General features: G+C 40.6%; 1 protein-coding gene across 5 annotated transcripts in view; it reads left to right on the top strand.

Annotated features, from left to right (window-relative positions):
- Positions 1–18,113, top strand: part of EHMT1 (euchromatic histone lysine methyltransferase 1) — a 153,668-nt gene that overhangs the window by 41,558 nt on the left and 93,997 nt on the right. For 2 of the 5 annotated variants that reach the window (XM_090021135.1, XM_090021137.1), the window contains exon 1: positions 14,204–14,353. The exons of the other annotated variants lie outside the window; for them this stretch is intronic. The gene's annotated coding sequence lies outside the window, so the exon portion shown is untranslated. Of the gene's footprint in view, positions 1–14,203; positions 14,354–18,113 lie in introns of those variants that run through there. 5 annotated transcript variants of the gene reach the window in all.

Below are 18,113 nucleotides of genomic sequence, written 5' to 3'. Positions count from 1 at the left end.
CTCTTTCAGTCATCTAGATCCTAGTATTTTACAGGTGTTTCTCTCTTTACCGTGAATTTTTGGTGGTACATCACTGCTGTAGCTGCTTTAGGCAGCTGGGACACATTACTAGTCTGCTGGAGAAAAAATGGTAGCCCTATATGCTGACATAGCTGCCTTATGACTTTTCAGATCCTCTGGCTTAATGTCTGTTCCATACTCAATTGACAGTTCTCGTTCTTTCTAGCTCCCCTGCCATCCACATTCAGAAGACTCCTTTTTAATGCTTTTGTACATGCTAAATTTTAGCTGATATGAGAGAGAGTAACCATTGCTGTGTGCTCCTAAGTGCTTCCTCTTGGTCTTACGGTTAGAGCTCATGAGTCATTCTGTCCTGTATTGAACTTAGATTCATGGCAGAAGCAGGATGGAAACATGGCTGTTGTTTTGGTTGGCAAACTGAAGGGGCTGGTTCTCCTCTCAGATGCACCAGTCTAAATCTGGAGTCAGTCCACTGATATTATGGAGTTGTGTTGGTGTAAATCCCAGGGTAACAGAAGGGACCTGCATGCTTCATCTAGGATCAAAGATAATGCAACATGAGACAGAGATGAAATGGTTTCTTCTGTTTACAGTTTTGACACCTCTTGGGCTAGGGGACCATATTTTGCTTATGTGAAGGAGATGAAGTTCAGGATCTAACAGATGCTTTCATCCCTGACAACTAGGATCCTGTACATGTGTTCTGTTCTGTCTCCCTCTACACCCCCCAGATGAGAAAATGATCAGGCATCTCCATAGAGAGAGACATTTGCCACTGCAGTCTTAGCAGTTCATCTTTTTGGTGAGCAACGAGACATCCCTTTCTTAAGATAGTCAGTTCTGCATTTGTCTAAGGCCCATTTCAACCTTGGTAGTCAGGCCAGAATATTCTTCCACTATGTACCTTCTTAATGAGCTCTTGGCAGTCCTGTGTTATAAGAATGATGTAGAAAGTGACAGTGTTAGACAGTTTTTTTTCCCCCTGGTGTGGTAATATGTATCCCCATGATTTTCATAAATTGTTGATTGCTTTTTTCTTTTTTTTCCTGGTTGTGGCTTTGTGTGCATGTATGGCTCATGGTTCTGATCATGAAAGGACCAACTATAGAGTTGGAGACAGTGCAAGATATGGCATGGGGTGTTGCTGACAGCCGGTTAAAAATCAAACTGCTCTGTATCCCAGTAGCATTTGAGTGACAGCTATTTGCCTCTCCGTACTTTGACTTTTTGAGTTTGGTGGCTTGCATATGCCCTTGATTCTGCAATCTGCTCTGGGCTGATTGACTTTGCTGGGACTCTTGAGTGGGCCTGTGGCACAGGGCTGGGACCTGCCCATATGGCTTGCTTTACAGGTTTGTGACCACAGTCATTCTAAATGCCAAGATACTGCCTGAAGATTTTAATTTTCTTTTCTGTTCCAAAATCTAGGGCAGTGAGCTAGAATAATAATTAAAAAATATATATATCACCCTCAGACTGACTGAAAAGGCTTTCCTTTGCTTGAATCTTCACTGCATTTTAAAGCAGGTGGAAAAGTTGGGATGGCTAGGATCATGGCTTTCTGGCCTTTTTCAGGCTACTAAAGCTGGGGGTGTATGTAGAGGGGGTGGGGAATGGATTTTCTGGATGGGGGGGAAAAAACCTGTAATGTTTCAAACTCTTCCCCCTTCTTCCCCCAAAATGTGCTTTTTAAGGAATTACAAATGCATGTTGGCATAGAAACTACAGAATCTGATTGAAGCATGCAAATGTAAAAGGAGCTTTTCTGTGTGAACCACATAGACTGAGCCTCAGAAAAAGCTGGGTAAAAATCTTTATGAAGGCACAGAGTTGTCCAGATGTTGGTGGAATTAAAATGGCACTAGATATTTAGGTTTTTTAATTTGCACTTAAAATTTGAAAAAGCCCTAATGTAGGGAATACAACTACATTACCAGTGGTCTTCCCCCCACCCCCCCCACTTTCCCGCCCTTCTTTTAAAAGAGTTTATGGTCCACAAATATTGCTAAAATCTGTTTGACTTTGAATTGTGCCAAATCCTCATTAAAACATGTGGATGCTTCTGTGGTTTAATCTGTTAGAAATGCATTGAGGATCCAGTTATGTTAAATTAAGCAATAATATTGGCCTGGATGTTGCTTGAAATAGAAAATGTGACAGTCTGAACATCAAGCAAAATGTTTGCACATTTTAATCACATAATGATTTCAGTCCAGAAAATGATCTTAGGGCATTCAGAACATTCTCCAGGTCTGCTCTTCAGGGAAATGTTTCCTTCCTTTGCCCTGCAAAACCCAGAGTCTGACACTGCATCTCCTGCACCTTGCTTCCATTCACTTCCTCTTGAGCTAGGGAGCACAACTGCAGTGCCATGATCTGAATGAAGCTCTGGAGCATTGTAGGAAAGCTCCCACTGAGCATGCTCCTCAGCACCTACCGTGGGCTTGGGACTCATGGACAGACCAGTGTAGGCCTCTGAAATCCTCCATGAGAATCTGTAAAACCAGCACAGCCAAATAGAGGTATGGATCATGTCGGGTTTTATTTAAGAGGTTTTTACTGCTGATTCTTTAGCCTTTTGGGGTTTCCTAAAGACTGCCTTAGAGGAAATGCCTCTCTAAACTTAAATGGCTTAGCAGCATGTAGCAGTAGTTGGTAGATATTTTATCTCTTCTGCTGAAGGCCAGGCTACTGTTCTTGTGGCATGGAACCTTTGCACTGTTCATTCCTGCTGTGTAAAGTGCCATTTCGAAGGTGCTGCCTCTTGCTTGCACACTGCTGCCGTTGGAAATGTTTCCTTTTTCATGTGTCACTTCAGAACAGGTAAGGCCACAGATTACAGAGTCCGCTAATGTTTCCTTTATTTATTTATTTATTCATTCATTCATTCATTAATTGCCTGTGCAAAGTCCCATCAAGCTTCTCTCTCTTAAGCGTGGCAGTATTTAAGGAAATGCCTTGTTGTTTTGAATGTCAAACTAGGTAGGCAAAGAGAGCCATGAAATGCAGCTTGCAAACCACAGTGCCTTGGGATACATTCATAATGTATAATATGGAGAAAAGATTAGTGCTGAGTGGATTTGTTGCATGGCATTTTGGGGACTATGCACTTTGTCTGTTATATTTTCCAGAGCTCAGAAACAGTTTTCTATCTCATTTTGGATTTTTTTTGTTTTTTTAAAGCTAGCCGTTGACTGTCAGCAAGTAGATAAACCCATTTAAAATTCTTTTTTTTTTTTTTTTTTCAAATTTTGTCTTAGCTTTTTACCTTGATTTTTTTTTTGCAGGTTACATTGTTTTAAAATGAGCACCTAGCTGAAGAGTCTGCAGGTTTTCAATTTTATGGGTGCAGGGAAATGTTACTAAACAACCTTGTGTTGCCAGTACCTCCCCTGTGACTTTATAACATTCATGCCCCTTCAGTTGCTTGCCCATTCCCTCAGCCTTAAAAGGGGCACTGGTTGGGAGGCCCAAAATTCAGCTGGATTTTTTTTCAACTTCTTTCTGAAAAGTCTATCCATTTTTTTTTCTATTGGATTAAAAAAAATAGAGCTTCAGTGCAGTTCCTTTTTTAATTAAAACACTTGTATTAGTAGCCTAGTTGTCATGAGCAAATCAGGGTGCTTAGTGATAATGCTTAAAAATCAGTTAGGGTTTTTTGGGATTTTTTAAAAATGGTAATGGTACCTGGCAATGCATGGCATCAAGGACTTTATTTTCTTATAAACTCTACAGCAACAAGAAACCCGTGTACTGTGAAGGAGAGTCACTTTCAGAAGGAAGCAGGCCTCAGCCTTTCGAGGGGTCAGCTTTAGGGCTGTGAAATGTACCTTGTGAGCTTGTTTTTTAGCACTGGTGGTTTCTTGTCACTGGAGCAAGGGGGCTGGCTGAAATCATGTCTCCCAGCCTTTTTACTTTTCCTCCTTCACACCATACAAAAAAACAACCAAGCTTTGTGTAAGGAATTTTGCTGAGGTTGGGGATGGTGGGACAAACGCGTACACTCAACATGAAGTCTGGATTGACAAGGGATCATACACCTCTTATGCCCTGATGTGGGAGTAGTGGTCACTGCATCCAACTGCCTATGTAGAGGCCCCCCAAGACATCAAGCTGGGACCTGCATGGTGCTTTTTCTTTTGATTCCAGTCCTTCATAGTACTTTAGAGATGCCCAACTTCAAGTAGGTCTACCCATATGCTTAGAGTGCTTTGTTGGAATTCAGAAGATCCAGAGAATATAATATAAAAGGGACCAGTTTTACAAAAGGCTTCTGGGGCAGGAGCCCTACCTTTGTGTGTGCATGTGCCCACCTGTGGTTTACCGTGCATACATGTGCATGCACACATGCATAAGCTTCTATTTTGACACTTAACAGGGAATCTTGCGCATAAAATGAGTTTGGGCCTAACTAGCAGCTGGCTGGAAGGAGCGTGTCTGCATTCAATTCAATGAAAATTGTGGAATTTTCTTTTTCTTTTTGTTTTTCTTTTTTTGAGACGGACAGGGATTTTTTTCAGTTTTCAAGGTCACACACTTGTGGAAGGCAGCCTCTGCATATGAACTTTTATCATCCACACTCCCTCCGGAACCCCGTCCTCGCCTGCATTTGGCATGTGGACAGGTTTGTCTTCCAGTCATCACCCCAAGAAGAGGATCTTGAACAACACGTGTGAGCGGGCATGCAGATAGTCTTGCAGGATTACACTCTGGGCTCATGGATAAAAAAGCTGCATAATTCATGTCTTCCCATTGTATGGTAATGAGCATGTTTTTCTCTAACCCTATGAAAAGACTATCAGTCTTAAGCTATCTTCACTGCTAAAAGAGGTGCATGTTTTACATCAAGATAGTTTAGCTGAAATAGCTATCTCAACATAAAGTAGCGTGGAAGAGATGCAGTGCATATGCTCTTCCGACCTTGATGTAGCTGGTCTAGATCAATGCTATCCTCTGTCCAGGTGTTTGCTTCAGTTAACCACACAGAGGCATGAAGCTGTATTGTTGCCTTAGAGTTTTGAGACAGCTAGCTTCCATTCGCTGTCTTCATATAAAAACACCCTTTATTCTTGCTGTGAAGATGGACCTGATTTTATAACCTTTCTCCTGAAGAGGTGCTCCTGATATCAGTGAGTGGAACATTTACAGAGGATTTTGTGACCCATACAGTACGAGAGTTAGAAAAATTTGACATTTGATAGGCATTTTGAGGTAGGTTGTGGCATGATGCACTGAAAATGCCTGCTAGTGCTGGTACAAAATGAAACAATCTCTGCAATGAACAGTTTGACTTCCACCCTTCTAAGCACATTCTGTAAATCAGACAAAGCACCTGGCTTAGTGTTTTGCATGACAGGATATGGAATATCATTGGGCACACTAACCTTAAATCCGTAATATTCTTGATGTAGCATTGCCATGGACACAGTCCATTTGAATGTACATAAGCAAAGTGACAGCAGCTGCTCCCCCTTCCTTTTCCTCAAGTACAGTAAGAGACTCCTTCCTAATTGAAGTGAATAGCAGCATTGCAAGGGTGAAAAGAAATGGCTGTAACAGAAAAATGTTCTAGAAATAAACAGTTGAAGGAAAAAAGCTACTGGCCTGTCTCAGATGGTTAGCATGCACATGAGTGTCCTCTGTCCACCATTTAGATCTGAGTGGAGCATCTGATTTATTAGCTCCCTTAACTGCAGAGTGAGCTTTGCTTTATAAACATGTGGCATTCACATTTCTGTACAGACTGATGCATATGAATCATGTTGTTGTAGGGATAAATATAAAATATATTTTGAGTTCTGTCTGATGTATGGGATGGATAGGGGGATTGCTTTTTTCATATAGTTTCAAGTTAAACATTGATTCATGGCATCCATTCCAATCTCCTTAGGAATGGCACATATTTAGATTATTTATGTGATGTACAGCACTTAATAGACACTTCTGCAATGCTTTATTCACTTCAGAACGGGTGAAGAACATTACCTTTTATTTATTTATTTTTAACAGCAGGCATCTTGAGTTGCTTCAGAACTGATCTTTCAGACTATTATTTCCAAAGGGGGATTAAAAAACATGGAGCTTCAGGCATGTCAGTTTATTGACCTGTAAATATTTGCCCTTGTGGGTTTTACACCAATAGCTGAGACATGTCAGGAAGGGGGAATATCACAAGTCTTGATAAAGTAATGACAATGCCCAAGGTTTTTTTTTTTATTATAACCATCTGAGATAATATAGTTATTATCATGACCTGCCTGAGTGGGCTTTTTTTTCCTGAAAAGGTAGAAAGACATAAAACCACTTCACATTCCCTCCTGTACTTGCACAACAATTCCTTATGAGCAGTTGAGGTTTAAGATGCATTTGCATTTACATCAGATGTCAGATCACTGAAGCCCTGACCCTGCAGAAAAATCCATGCAGGCATTGAGGAGCCCTATTGACTTTGGTAGTGCTCCAGGCTGGTTCAGGGGTCTACTTAGGTTGATCTTCTTGCAGGATCAGGACCTCATTGAAAGTTTGTACTGTTAAATGCTCATGAAGGTGGAGTGCTCCCACAAATGGGACAAAGCTTGTATATACAGAAAAGAATAAGGAGGGGTTAAGTTCCCTATGAACTGCATGCTGCAAATCCTCTGCCAAGTAGCTTCTCAGTTTGAAGTAGTCCTGTAGATTTCGGTGGGACTGCATAGCGGAGGCTGCAAAGAGCTTCAAAACCCGGAGAGGTGATTCTCTTGCAGATATTGGTTTCTGGTGAGACCTAAAGACACCAGGGATACAATAAAAGAACTAAGTCATGTTTGCAAGGTGATCTACCACTATGTAGCTCAACAGTAACCTGTCTGGGGAAAATCACCAATCACTCTGCAGACTATGCTGAGGCTTAATGATTGTGCGGTGGTAACGTTCTCATCGCACTTCCTTGAAGATGTGTCTGGTTTGCATGTTCTCTGTTGCTAACTGCTAAGAGGGTGGCTTTTCCTCGCTATCTTTCTTACTGGGCCAAATCCTGCCTTTAGTAATTGTTCTGTCCTTGCTTACAGACCATGTAATGCTAAAATTTAACTTCAAGTACAATATGAAGCAATTGGATCCAAGACCTGCAGATGTAAATTGGCAAGCTGTTCAGTGAGCTGAGTCAGAAATGTCCTAGCTAAGACTAATACTGGGGTGGTTTTTTTTCTTTGTTTTTTTGTTTGTTCGTTTGTTTTTAGACAAGAGCAGGGGACTATGCGTCAAGAATGATCTGTCTACTATTGAGCCTCCTGGAAAACTAGAGTTTTCACTCCACAAATAGGGTGTGTTACACAGCTGTGGGAGGAAAGTAAGATGACTTACCCAGTTCTTGATTTTGTTTGGCTGAAGCTGGAGTGAACAAGCTGTTGATGACAACTGAAAACTGAAGTTTGGTTTCTTGTCTTAAAGTATCTTGGAACTTTTTTTTTTATTGCCCAGGCACTTTCTGGGGTTATACCCATGGCACAGTGGGTATATACTTTCTCTAATTAGAATGGTCACATTTTACATCCACTTTACTCTGGCATAAGTGTAAAGTGCTTCACAATACTTAGGGAAGCAGGGAATCGGACCCCTTGGTGTCCTTGATGCAGGCTTGTACATCACTAATGGGCACATCTACACATTCATTAATATGTGGTAATTATGGTACCATAAGGTTAGTTAGTACCTGTAATAATTTACAGGTACTACTGTAATGTGCTATAATTGGCATTACTGTGCATTAGCTGCAGAGCATGCTTTTTTGGCAGTGCTGATGCTCAGTAGACTAATTCTGCTGTGCATTAGCACAGGTTTTGCCCGCCACACTAATGTGCAGTAGAATTAGTCTACTGTGCTCGAAATGTCTTGTGTAGACATGCCCAATGAGTTGTAATGCTCAGCACTTGGGGAGCTAGTCTGAGCCTTTTATAAAAATCTGAAATGTCAAGCTTTCGGCTTTTGCACTTTTCTGGACGAATGAAAATAGGTAGAATTTTCTAGGATAGCTCGGATAGTTTCTTTCTCTAGGCCAAGCTGTTCCCAGTCTATCTCTTGACTTAACTGCATTTACATCAAGAACTGATTTGGGCTGTTATGAGTGAGTGAAAGGAGAATGGCAGAGAAGCTGGTTTGCTGAATTACTTAAATTTAACCTGCTTGCAAGAAAAGTGGCCTACTTGGGCCAGATGAGCAATTTGGAAGTACCTAGCGCCTTTTACCTTAAAGTCTGAAAATCTCTACAGTTGCTAGGCATCTGAAGGTCTTTACAGATTAAGCTCCACATCAACCTGGAGCACTATCAAAGTCAATGGGGTTCCTCAAAGATGGTAGCCCACATGGTTCTCTCTGCAGGGTCAAGGTTTGAGTGATCAGCAGACATCTGATGTAAACATAAATTCATCTCAAATGTGAGTTGCTCATAGGGAATTGTATGATTACAGAAGGGATTGTGAAGTGGCTTTAACTCCTTCAATACAGGGTTCAGCTAGGTATGTCCTGAGGGCTGGATCTGGATGGCTTTGCCTATGCCTGAGCCTGTGCTGGGACCCAGCAGCTGGAAGCTGTGCCTGTGGGGAACTAAGCCGGGCTGGGTAGTTTCTAGTTGCACCTGTGCTACAGCTGGGAGTGGGGGTGGCACGGAGAAGAAGCAGTAATACTGCCCAACCTCAACACAGCTCTCTTCTGACTGGAAGTTGGGCTCATGTTCCAGTGAGGGAGCCAGGAGCTGAGAAAAATAAGAGCAGTGTGAGGGCAGCTCCAACTGTGGGCAAGGCCACTTGCAAAAGTAGCGGCCTGATTTGGAGCATCTATCTTTTGGAAGCACAACCTGAATTTTTCAGGGCCTGACTGTTAGGGGTATACAGCAAGCACAGCTTCTGCTAGCATCTAATGCTGGACACCCAAGATCAGTGAGTACTTCTGAAAATTTGCACATTAGCCCCTGCCAAAATTAGGAACAGAACCTAGATTTGAATTGAGAGGCGGTGGTGGAATAAGTCTTTGTCATTTTAAACAATGGAACATCTTTAATAGAAAGGTTTTATGATTTGGCCAGTAAACCAAATGCCATGACTACCTCCCCCCTTTTGAAATGTGCAGAAGCCTCTGGGAACACAAGTGGCCCCAAGCCTGCATTCTTTGCCACTTAGGTATTTATAAGCAGCACACAGTGGGGCACTAGCAAGGGTGGAAAGAAAGAAAGGACAATGGGAGGCAATTGTTAAACCTGTTAATAAGCAATATAATCTCTTTCTGCAATGTTACATTGTTACTTAAACATGTATCATTTCACTTTGTTAAATCTACACCAGCAATACAAAGTAACAGTTTGATTATCCTTACCTGACCCTTTGGGGACTGTATCCCTGCCCTTCCAACACAGAAATCTTTTTCACTTTAAAAATGGCATTTCTACTTTTGAGGCTACTGCCATTGGTGGTCAGTTTACAGAAAAATGACCTTTTGTGACACTGGCTGGATTGTATGCTAACCTACCAGGTTTCTGTGAGGTTAGGTGTCCTGCTATGTTAAGTGCTGCTTTGACACTACTGTTAAAAGAAGCACAGTAATTGTGAAAATATGCCAGTTTAATTCTGTCTTCCCCTCTCACTGAAATATTGGAGGGGGGGGGGTCGGAGGGGGGGTAGAGAATACTTAAGTTCATATAATATAAAGAAAAAAAAGATAGTTGCTACTTCACCTTGTGAATTTTTGTTTTATTGTTTTTTCTAAATAATTAAGGATGAAATTTTCAAATGAGTTTGGTGCCCAGTCCTGTTGAACTTTGATGACAGGCCCAAGGGACCTTAAACTGGGCACCATATTTTATTAATTTTGGCCTAACTGATTTGCCTATGGTGATGGAACGAATCAGTAGCAGAGTCTATAGTGAGTCCCATGAGTGAAGTACTCAATACAATAAACAAAAGCCACTCTTGAAACTTTTGGTCTTCATACACCATGCCTCAGTTGTTCCACCTGTAAAATGGGAAGGGATGCTTTTCCATCCATCTTGAAGCACTTTAGCACCTAGGAGTGAAAAGTGTGAAGTACTTTGACCATTTATTGTTGGGATTTATTTAAGCAGACTGTAGTGACACCCATCTTTAGGGGTTTTGGGGGGGTTTTTTAAGTGAGGGTTTGGGCAGTAAATCAGCCCCGTTTGGTTGAAACAGAATGGGTTGTTCTCCCTTGACCTTTCCTCACAGCTCATTATGTCTGGAAAAAAAGGTCAAAATATCTTTAAAAAACCATAATATCAGTTTGGATAAAACTAGTATTGTGAGAATGAGCCACAGGAGGTGAGGATGCACATATGCAGGGACTTGTCTGGGGAATATGCCTTTGGGATCAGAGTATTGGACCACCAGTGGAAAGCCACACAACTCCAGGAAAAAGCCATTTGCGATCAGTTGAGAAGTCAGTGTACTGCAAATGGATTCACTTTTGAGATAGGCCTTCGGGCTCTAGGGCAAGTCCCCTCAAGGCAGTTATGCTTGACACATGCAGGTTTTTAATTTTAAGTTTACCCTCCAGGCTATTGTATTGGTTCTACTGTAAGCACATTCCAGTGGGTTGCAAGGTTATTCTAGCAGTAAACTGGCATTTGCAAGTAGAGGGCTTTGTCCAAAGCCCTTGGGGAGACCTGACGTGCAAGAGCTATGGGTCTGATTTTTCAAAAGTGCCAAAAATCCTCATTGCCTGTTAACTTCCTTGGAGCTGAGGCCAAACAGCACTGGTAAAAACCAGACTCGCGGTGGACATGAAGAGGACACAATGTCTTACTGTTCATTTGCAACAAGTAAATATGGTTTTGCTGAGTTTGGTTGATGGATATGGCCATGACCTGAGGGTCCATAATCTACATAATAGTAAATTGGACAGAATGAGAACTTTAAAGGTGGTTCATTTTGGTATTTTAAACCAAGGACAGTTGTGATGCTTAACTTTTAATACTGAGCCGTTTTAAAATAGAATAAAGGTTTGTATGTTGAAATCCCATTCCCCTTTCTCTTTAGTTTCTGTATTTTCTAAGACCCATGTTTCCTCCTTTGTTTGGAAAGTACCTAGAATACTACGTATGCGGCTGTAGTCAAAATACCTAAATGAGGTACGTGGCTACTGATGTGCCTTTCACTTGCATCAGCTGACATAAAGCTGCCTTAATTTAATTGGTGTCCTTGTGGAGGGACCCAGGTGTGAGTGAGAGAAGAATCGGGCCCACATCTGTTTGATATAAAGATAATCCACTTTAACTGAGATTACAACCTGTCCTTGAGTCCATGCTTGTTGGAAGGTGAATTCTGTGATGATCCAGTTGTCAGAAGAATATATATAAGGGCCCATCACTTTATTTGCTATTTTTATATATGTCCATGCCCCCCACCCCCAACATGTACAGATTACAGAGGTGCTGAGTACTCCTAACTCCAGAGGAGGGCAGTGGGAGCTGCAGGTCCTGAGTATCTCTGCAAATCAGGCTTCACATGACTCAGCCCTGACACTTACCATTTCTCCCTCCTTGCCTTCCCTATCTTTCTTGTCCACACAAAGAAGTTATGTGTCATCACCAGAGGATTTATAGTCTTCAGCTGGAGGACCTTTCAGTGTGAGCAAACCCTCTGAGAAGAATTATGATTGCATATAAGAGCTGCCTATGCTTGTAAACCCTAATGCATACCCTTGACTAAAAATTTTTGTAGATAAAACTGGAAACAAACCTGGGAAAGGTTATTGCTTTTTACTGGGTGCATATCTACTCCTTAGACTGTATCGGTGGCAGGTATATTTTGAACTGTGCTAACATATCTTTTGGCACTACGTAGTAAAGGACAATCCATGGTTTCCCGCTTTGCCTGCTCATCCGCTGGAAACAGAGTACTTAGTCTAGGGTAAGCAATTAAATCTTGATTTCCTTTCTTTCCTTTCTCTTCCCCAAGGAAGCAAAGCAAATACCATTTGCCTTTAGCCTATATCTACCGAAGAGGAGATTTTTATGTAGTGGCAAGTTTTTCATCTTAATGAATTGGTTTGCTGCACTATCAGAATATGCTAATACTTGTGCAACAATCCTGATGATATGTGAAACGGCTTTAAGTCCTTCGTATCAACAAGAGTTCCAGGTTCATCTTCGTTATGTTAAAAAAAAAAAAAGAAAAAAAAAGAAAAGAAGAAGCAATGCTTACAAATGGGTCTTTGTTTCCAAGGTAACAAACTTGACATGCTTGAGCTGTGCTAGTTGCAAACATTACATTCAGCAGACGTACCTCATGATTATATGGTCTGAATATTATTTTTAAACTGCCTTTTGATTGAAAGGCATGGGAGGAGGAAGGGGGTTGAGTTTGTTGGCAGGGTTTACCAATCTGTGCTTTATGAAAACCAGTTTAGTTGATTAGGTTTCCTAATGTGGTGCAGAGAGAACAGAGTCCTGCACTGAAAGTGGATGAACTTACCAAGTATCCCCACAGAGAAAGCGCTACGGGGCCAAGTGGCTATTTCAGTTTGTGACTACTGGTGATGTCATGTAAGGCTTGAGTAGACACCACCACTCTATTATTTTTACATGGCATATTTATCATGCTTTGTCATGGGTCATGTTATCAAATGTTTTATGTTCCATGAAATACTCCTGTGAAATACACCTTACTGATTCTATGCTGAAAAAGAAGGGAGTCAGAAGTTAAATGTGAATGTCGTTATCTTTTGGGAAGTCATTGGCAGCTCTTTAAAACCTCTGATAATCTGCTAAAAAAAATCAGTAACGGGATTTCCAGTATCGTCTTAAATTTACAGTTATCTGTCCATGGAAAGAGAATGCATGAAAGTGCAAATTTGTAAGTTTCTTGCATGCAAGGTATAAACTTCCTATGAAAAATGTGTCACTTGACAGTTACTATAGATTGATGTCAACACTGACTGTATCTTGCTTTTTTACATTAAATATATTTAAATTCAAATTTTATCATTTAGAGGGATATAATTGTCTCCTACTTAAGTCATAAACACACTTCTTTTTATATTATCTATTCACTACTTCAGAGTTTTCTTCAAATGTTATGCAGTGAATATCTGATTTTTTGTTTTTGAGGGACCCACATATTTGCATTAAAGTAGAAACTGTCCATGAACTCAAGAAGCCTTAGTCATGGGACATACAGGAAAAAAAAAGGATCAAGCAGTGCAGCCTGTGGACAGTTAATGGATATGAATGCCTAGAGCTTTTCTGATAAGACCCTACACTTGTACATAGAGTAGGTGTAAAATAAAATTTGTTGGGCCTACCTACTGGCTACCCTTATGCTCATTCTTACAATTTTTTGCTTGCATAACTAATCCTTATGTGAATTGCATTGCGAACCAGGGTGACTACTGACATGGCTAATGGGTGCTTACATGAGAGAGGGTTTCCAGGAGTTTTTTAATCAGTTATCACAAGAAGCATAATTTAGAAGATGCTTGTATATAATCTCTGCCTGTGAAAGTGCCCAATGAACGTCAGCATTCTTTGTGCATATTTTGTCATTTGTTAGAAAAAAACAAAAAGCACTGCAGAGGGGAAAACAACACTTTTCTGGACTGGTTTTCCTCTTTTAAAGAAAGCAAGCATTTAACAACACAAGGAATTTATAGCAGAATGGATTTAAAAAACCCAGGTATTTCTTTCTTTATTTTTTTCTTTGTTGTCTTAAAAAAAAAAAATTCAAAGTATACTGTAAGTCCTTTTTTCCCCCATGTCATTCTTCCTAACTTTCTTGTGAATTGAGTAGGTATATTATTCTAGCTCATTTAGAATAAATGAATGTAGGTTTAGTTTTAAGAAGGATGGAAAGCACTATTTGCATAGGCCACTAAAAGTATCAGTTGAAGTCTTCTGTAAATACATTTTTAATGACATTTGATGAAAATCTTCTCATTTGTGGAAGGCCTAGGGTGAAGGTATGCTAGTTCTGATGTCACTAGTAAATGCTACTTTTTGCACAAGGTTTTCCAGAAAATAAAAAAAAAAGAAATGTTCTCCTTGCTTTTTGTCTGAAATAATGTCTGCATTCTACATATTGAAAGATTCACCTGGATGACAGTGGATGGAAACAGTGAGGTTGGTTGGATCATGATGAATTCTGCACTTTTCTTTTTTCTTTTGCTAATGACACTTCCTTATGCTTACATTTCATTAAAGCTCTGAAATGGCTGAAGATCAGCCTTTACTGAGCGTGCTCCTGGGTTGAAGCTGCACCCATAGAGTGAGATGGATTTGTGGCTGAAGGAGTTATAGGCCTGAAGTCAGGATCTGGGAGGAAACAGCAGCTGTCTTCAGACTGAAGCAGAGGTAGGGGAATTCTGGAAATTTCATTCACATGCCATGGGGCTCCCGTTGGGATTCGGACTTGGGAGTAAACAGGCCAGATAAAGTGGTTCTTGAAGTAAAGTGTTGGAATTGATTCAAAAGCAGCATAGTTAGGCACTGACACAAGATGACTCCAAACTGCTTCCTGCTGATCTGTGTGGAGGATTTTAAAGTAATAACCTTTACTGACTTGCAAACCTATATAAAGAAAGAACCTGTCTGATGGTAGGGTTATGACATGAAGCAACAACAGGCAGGCCGCTCAGAGACAGGTCTGGCAGCACAGGCTTTGGACTTGTTTGCTTGTGCCTTCATATTGGAGAACATGTGATTATACTATGATCCCACGTACTTGGTTGTTAACTGTTGTTAATTTTAACATGCAAAATGGACAGATGTGCATTACAGTTTAAATCCAAATCTGTTGGGGGTTGTGGGAATGCAGAAGAATGTAAAACATCCATCTTTCTTTTTCATCCCAATACTGAACAAAATAACAAAATAAAATGTGCCAAGTCAGTTGTCTTCCTAATTTTGCAAGAAGTGAGTGTGTTGGGGGGGGGGGGGCGGAGGAATGGGGATGTATTTTATGTAAGTTGTCAGTCTGGAGCAAACAATGATTTAGTATGTTGGTGAGTAAATTTCGAGGTGAAGAGCAAGAAGCTGTAACCTGCATTGATTGGGATTTTGCACTGGGTATGCAGTTGCCAGCTGCTTTCCTGGATTTTATAACTATGTACTAGCAGATATGTGCTGTATGAAGTGACTGGCTTCAGTTGTACTAGCAAGCTGCATGGTAAACTGCCAATAAAACATTTGCATTGGCTGTCAATGTTTGTCTTAGGGAGGTGTAAGGAGGATTTGACTGTGTGGAGAAAGGCGACAGATTGGCGATTTACAGAATGAGTGCTAAGGTGGTGAATAGATCCTGTGGGGAACATTTTCTTGGGTGATCAAATTCATATTAACATGTCTTTAGAAAGTTGTAAAAACAGGAGCATGGCCTTAAAGTTGGTATATTTTGCTTCTCTCTCGTTAATAGAAATCTCTCTGATGTACAGTCTGTCTTTAGTCTGCATCGAGTAACAGATTGGTTCTTTGGGAGAATCTTGTTGCTCTACATATCATAGTCCAGCGTGTGGTTGGTTAAGATCAAAACTTGCAGGTTTTCATTGTACTGCTCAGTCCCTGATGACTGTCTTACATAAAGTCAGTCTGCTTGTTGAGTCAGTTTATTACCTAAGTTAACTTGCATATTTATTGCCCAGTCCTGCATTTGTTGAACATCCAACACACCCATTGCCTTCAGTGAACTGTGAGAGCAGAAGAAAAGCAGGATCAAGTCATTAAATAATTTGTTTAATGCAACAACTTTGTAGCAACTTTTTGACCAATTTGAAATGCTTTGATAAAGTCGGTCTAGAATCTGAGATGTATGTATGCCTAGACTTGGATGTATGGAATTTCTAATTAGTAAGAAATGTTGGCTTGTTAGTGGTGGTGGATAAATTCATGAGAAAAACAAATGTGAATGTGAAATGAAGTGCATTGTAACAATGCATGTAAAAGCAAGGTTTTGATTTTCATTGGTTCTGATGCGGGCTGTACTAATAGCTTTCAGGATAGATCTCATTGGCCTTTTCTCTGTCAGTGTCTCTGCTGTTAATCATTTCAGCCCCGAGTTGTATGGTCAAGTTTCCTTGATGAAGAAATTTGACTTAAACAGTTTCAGATGCTGGTGCTCATGTGATAGTTTCCTATTGTGTTTGTGTGAAAAGTAAGGTAGTCTTAAAAGACCCACTGCCACCTCATGGCAGTTACTGAAAAGGAATTTCTTTAGAGATATCATGCTTTCTGTATTTCTCTCCCCTTGTTACTAGTGCTGTTTGCATGAAGACAGGATCTTTTTCTTTTTAAGAGTGCCTCTCCTCCTTCAGTTCCTTACACAAATTCATACTGTTGACAGAATCACTTATAGAGCCATCAACGCTTAATACTGCAGTCTGAAGTTCATGATTTTGGGGAAGGAATAAAAAGCATTACGGACAGATGAATCCAAGAAACAAAGAACCTATTTTCATATGGATGTCTGTCCATAGTATTACAAAATTGGGTGGGAGGCCAGGAAAGGGAAAGACCATGAACTTTACCAGCAGCGTCGTCTGTAAAATGATCTCCAGCGTTTCGATGGAGTGTTGCAGCACAAGTGAGATTGAATGTAAGCAGCCATTTTTACTGCCTGCTTTCCTGGCAGAAGACTATGATCATGAGCAGTATGGCTTTGCACTGTGCATCCACTGAAATGTCTCTCATTCCTACCCCATCTGTCTTTTTCCAGGTGTATAAAAACAGCAACAACGCCAACAAAACAAACTGTTACTGTCATTAAAGCAATAAGCTTGATCTCTGTTCTTAAAGATGGAATATGTTTGATACATTCAGCACCCTTCTCGGGCAAAACTTTATTGTACAGTAGGAGCTCTTACATGCAGTAGTTGAATGAAGAAGGGAAGAGTTTTCAAAATGGAAATGCTGACTGCTAAGTTTACTTTGTGTTAAAGCTCATGGATTTGGTACATTTGCACTGTGAGGGATACAATACCCTCTAAGTTACAAACCTGCCAGCCTATTAGCAAGTTAACCAGTTAGTTCTGGGTTACTGTATCAATGTAATGAACGCTTTTGATTAAAACACAGGACCATTTTTTGAAAAGCTTGCATCTCAATACCTGTTGCCACTGCATAGGTTTGTGTAACATCGTTTATGCGGAGTCCCTGGGCATTTTTGCCCTTCAGACTGGCATAAAAACAGAATTAAACTTTGTTGTAGTTTTGGCTTAAAATCTTTGAACAGACCCAGGTTTCAGATTGTGAGGTGGAACAGGAGTCCAGGAGCCTGCTCAGTACATTTCAGACTGGGGCGTCTCACCTTGCAAGGTGTTCAATAGGCATTTGATGTCTCCAGCATTGGGAGTTGAGGGGGATTCAGCACCTCGCAGGAACATCCCCCCCCCCCCCCCCCCCAAATATTCATTGAGGCAGGAAGGAGGCATTTTAATAACTTGTTGTGAAGCTGATGAGTAATTTTTAACAATGGGGGAAAAATATGAGAGCTCCTTTTGGAATCCTAATTGATTTTTATAGAAGGTTTCTCTACCTCTTAAACTCTCCTGTTCACTATGTTTTTAAGATAGCTGAAAAGAGAAAAGCAGCTTCAGTGCTAGGTAGGGTATGAAACAGCAAGGGAGGCAAGGCAAAATCAAAAAAAACTCCTGCATTTTGCAGGACCAAATATTGGTCATCTTCTGACAGTAGAAACATCTTCCCTTCCCTCCCACATTTATTTCTTCTTTAAAAGAAGCTGTGAAAATGACATATGTAATGGTGTAATTAAGCAAAAGCCCTTAGGAACCATGTGTCCTTTGTTGAACGAAGGTTGTCGTTCTGCTGTCTTTTTCTTTTTAAAATGGGAGCTCCTAAAAGGATATTCAAGCCTCGAATCTTGGAACAGGCCAGAGAGCTGGGAGTTTAAAAATATCTGCTAGTTGTATGGTCCTGGGCAGAACACATTTTTAAACAGCAAAGTGATACAGTGTCCCTAGCAAGGCAACCCACACAAGATGCAGTTTGATGATGACCTTGCTTGGGTTAATTTGAGAGAAGGGGGAAGGGAAAAAAATCTTAACTGAATACAAATGGCTGGTTCATTGTTGTTGTTGATGTGCAAATTCATTCCACTAGC

Source organism: Crocodylus siamensis, chromosome 11, assembly GCF_052110815.1.
Source record: "Crocodylus siamensis isolate JL-2025a chromosome 11, ASM5211081v1, whole genome shotgun sequence".
NCBI classification, from domain to species: domain Eukaryota; kingdom Metazoa; phylum Chordata; order Crocodylia; family Crocodylidae; genus Crocodylus; species Crocodylus siamensis.
Note: the sequence above shows the minus strand (reverse complement) of the source record. Positions and strands in the feature narration are given on the sequence as shown.